Source organism: Mustela erminea, chromosome 3 (genome assembly GCF_009829155.1).
Source record: "Mustela erminea isolate mMusErm1 chromosome 3, mMusErm1.Pri, whole genome shotgun sequence".
In the NCBI taxonomy this organism is placed as follows: Eukaryota; Metazoa; Chordata; class Mammalia; order Carnivora; family Mustelidae; genus Mustela; species Mustela erminea.
Genome location: NC_045616.1, coordinates 957297 through 961844, shown reverse-complemented (window position 1 = coordinate 961844; position 4548 = coordinate 957297). Strand labels below are relative to the sequence as shown.

Genomic DNA, 4548 nt, shown 5'->3' with positions numbered 1-4548 from the left:
ACAGGATCTCTGCTAAGTAGGGAGCCTGCTTCCCTCTCCCCCTCTGCCTGTCTCCCTGCCTACTTGTTATCTCTCTCTCTCTCTCTTTCAAATAAAAAAAAATCTCAAAAAAAATTTTGCAAGAACTGATATCCAAATTCAGTAAAGCTGTAGGATATTAAATAAATGTACATGAATCTGATGCATTTCTGTACACTAATAAATAAGCAGCAGATGGGTGCCTGGGTGTCTCAGTGGGTTAAAGCCCCTGCCTTTGGCTCAGGTCATGATCCCAGGGTCCTGGGATCAGCCCTGCATTGAGCTCTATGCTCAGCAGAGAGTCTGCTTCTGTTCCTCTCTCTCTGCCTGCCTCTCTGCCTACTTGTGATCTCTGTCAAATAAATAAATAAAATATTTTAAACAAGCAAACAAATAAATAAGCAGCAGAAAAATAGATCAAGGAATTGATATAATTTAAAATTACATCAATGGGGTGTCTAGATGACTCAGTGGGTTAAGCCTCTGCCTTCAGCTCGGGTCATAATCTCAGAATCCTGGAATCAGACCCTGCATCAGGCTCACTGCTCAGCTGGGAGCCTGTTTCTCCCTCTCTCTCTGCCTGCCTCTCTGCTTACTTGTGATCTCTCTCTCTCTCTCTCTCTCCCTCTGTGTGTGTGTGTGTGTCAAATAAATAAAAAAATCTTTAAAAAATTACATAAAAATCTAGAAGATACCCATAAATAAGCCTAATCAAAGAGGTGAAGAATCTATACTCTGAGGACTATAAAACAACATAAGAAAGTAATTGAAGGAGGTAAAAAGACATGGGAAATAATTGCATGGGAATTCATTAGAAGAACAAATGTTGCTAAAATATCTATACCAGTGAAATCCATATACATTTTAATGCAATTCCTATCAAAATATTATCATGAGCAATTTTCAAAGATCAGAAAAAAAAAAAAACAGTCCTAAAATGTTTATGAGACCACAAAGGAAGCAGTTAACAAAAAAGGAGGCAACCCACAGAAGGGGAGAAGATATTTGCAAATGTTAGTACAGACAAAAGGTTGATATCCAGGATCTATAAAGAACTCCTCAAACACAACACACACAAAACAGATAATCATTAAAAAAAAAATGGGCAGAAGATATCAACAGACACTTCTCCAACGAATACAAATGGCTACCAGACACATGAAAAAATGTTCATCCTCACTAGCCATCAGGGATATTCAAATTAAAACCACACTAAGATACTACCTTACACCAGTTAGAATGGCCAAAATTAGCAAGACAGGAAAACACATGTGTTGGAGAGGATGTGGAGAAAGGGGAACCCTCTTACACTTTTGGTGGGAATGCAAGTTGGTGCAGACACTTAAGAGAACAGTGTGGGGATTCCTCAAGAAATTAAAAATAGAGCTTACCTATGACCCTGCATTTGCACTCCTGGGTATTTACCCCAAAGATACAGATGTTGTGAAAAGAAGGGCCATCTGTACACCAATGTTCATAGCAGCAATGGCCACGGTCACCAAACTGTGGAAAGAACCAAGATGCCCTTCAACGGATAAATGGATAAGGAAGATGTTGTCCATATACACTATGCAGTATTATGCTTCCATCAGAAAGGATGAATACCCAACTTTTATGGCAACATGGACGGTACTGGAAGAGATTATGCTGAGTGAAATAAGTCAAGCAGAGAGAGTCAATTATCATATGGTTTAACTTATTTGTGGAGCATAACAAATAGCATGGAGGACAAGGGGAGATGGAGAGGAGAAGGTAGTTGGGGGAAATTGGAAGAGGATGTGAATCAGGAGAGACTATGGACTCTGAAAAACAATCTGAGGGTTTTGAAGGGGTGGGGGTTGGGAGGTTGAGGGAAACAGGTGGTGGGTGTTATAGAGGGCACGGATTGCATGGAGCACTGTGTGTGGTGCAAAAACAATGTATACTGTTATGCTGAAAAGACATTAAAAAATAAAGAAAATTAAAAAACCCTCCCATAAAACAAGAGTGCAGGACCTGATGGATTCCCTGCCAAATTCTACCAAAAACTAAAGAAGAAATAATGCCTATTCTCCTGAAATTGTTCCAAAAATAGAAACGGAAGGAAAGCTTCCAGACTCTTTCTATGAGGCCAAAATTTCCTTGATCTCCAAACCAGGCAATGACTCCATCAGAAAGGAGAATTTTGGACCAATATCCCTGATGAATATGGACGCCAAGATTCTCAACAAGATCCTAACTAATAGGATTCAACGGTACATTAAAAAGATTCTCCACCATGACCAGGTGAGATTTATCCCTGGGATGCAAGGGTGATTTAACATTCACAAAACAATCAGTGTGATGGAAACATCAATAAGAAAAGAGAGAAGAAACACATGGTCCTCTCAGTTGATGGAGAAAAAGCATTTGACATGATACAGCATTCTTTTATGATTAGAACTCTTCAAGGATTATGGATGGAGGGAACATCCCTCAACTTCATAAAATCTATCAATGAAAAACCCACAATGAATATCATTCTTACTTTGGAAAATACAAAAGCCTTCCCATTGAGATCAGGAACATGACAAGGATATTCACTCTTTCCACTGTTGTTCAAGAATATTAGAAGTCCTAAGAATAGCAATCAGACAAGAAGAATAAATAAAAGGTATTCAAATTGGCAAAGAAGAAGTGAAACTCTCTCTCTCTCTTTACAGATGACATGATCCTTTATATGGAAAATCCAAAAGACTCCACCCCTAAACTACTAGAACTCCTACAGCAATTCAGTAATGTGGCAGGATACAAAATCAATGCATGGGAAATTAGTTGCTTTCTTATACACTAATGAAAATATAGAAATGGAAATTAGAGAACTGATTCCATTTACTATAACACCAAAAACCATAAGATACCTTGGAATAAACTTAACCAAAGAGGTAAACAATCTATACTCAAAGAGCTACATAACACTCATGAAAGAAACTGAAGAAAACACAAAAAGATGGAAAACATTCCATGCTCATGGATAGGAAAAATAAACATTGTTTAAATGTTTATGTTGCTTGGATGATTCTATATTTTCAATGCTATCCCAATCAAAATTCTACTGGCACCTATCAAAGTGTAGGAACAAATCATCTTAAAATTTGTATATAACCAGAAAAAGACCTTGAATTGCTAAGAAAGTGTTGAAAATTAAACAAAGCTGAGGGCATCATGTTGTCTGATTTCAGGCTTTACTACAAAGCTGTGATCACCAAGACAGCATGGTATTGGCCCAAAAAGCAGACACATAAATCAATGGAACAGAGTAGAGAGCCTAGACATGGACACTTAACTCTGTAGTCAAATGATCTTCAGCAAAACAGGGAAAATATACAGTGGAAAAAAGACTGTCTCTTCAATAAACAGTGCTGGGAAAATTGGACAGCTCTGTATAAGAATGAAACTCGACCATCATATTACACCATACACAAAGTTAAATTCAACAATGGATGAAAGACCTCAAAATCTTAGAGGACAGCATAGGCAGTAACCTTTTTCATATCAACCACAACAACTTTATTTTTAAATATTTTATTTATTTATTTGACAGAGAGAAATCACAAGTAGGCAGAGAGGCAGGCAGAGAGAGAGGGAGAGGGAAGCAGGCTCCCCACTGAGCAGAGAGACAGATGCATGACTTGATCCCAGGACCCTGAGATCCTTACCTGAACCAAAGGCAGTTGCTTAACCCAGTGAGCCACCCACGTGCCTCATCCACAGCAACTTCTTTCAAGACACATCTCCAAATGCAAAGTAAAGAAAGGTGAAAGTGAACTCTTGGGACTTCATCAAGATCAAGCTTTGCACAGTGGCAGTATTGTAGCCAATGAGGTTTATCCGAGGCGTGATTATTGCTAATTGAAAACTTCTGCACAGCAATGAAAACAGTCAACAAAACAAGGAATCAATGGGATGATATTCTCAAATGACATTACAGACAAGGGACTAATATCTAAGATCTACAAAGAACTCCTAGGGGTGCCTAGGTGACTCAGTGGGTTAAGCCTCTGACTTTGGCTCAGGTAGTGATCCCAGGGTCCTGGGATAGAGCCCTGCATCAGACTTTCTGCTCAGCGGGAAGCCTTCTTCCTCCTCTCTCTCTCTACCTGCCTCTCTGCCTGCTTGTGATCTCTGTATGTCAAATAAATAAATAAAATCTTTAAAAAATCATCAAATTCAACACCCAAAAAACAGATAGTCATGTTAAAAAATGGACAGAAGACATGAACAGACACTTCTCCAATAAAGACATACAAATTGCTAACTAACACATGAATAAAATGTACAATATTGTTCACCATCAGGGAAATTAAAATCGAAACCTCATTGAGATACCACCTTACACCAGTTAGAATGACAAAGATCAACAAGCCTGGAAGCAACAAATGTTGAGGAGGATGGGGAGAATGTGGAACCTTTCTACACTTTTGGTGGGAATGCAAGTTGGTGCAGCCACTTTAGAAAACAGTGTGAGGATTCCTCAAAAAATTAAAAATGGAGTTACCCTATGACCTGACA

At 38.6% G+C, this 4548-nt stretch overlaps 1 pseudogene; it reads left to right on the top strand.

Annotated features, from left to right (window-relative positions):
• The first annotated feature begins 3827 nt into the window (after positions 1-3827).
• LOC116587326 lies at positions 3828-3983 on the top strand (annotated as a pseudogene).
• Positions 3984-4548: the final 565 nt, after the last annotated feature.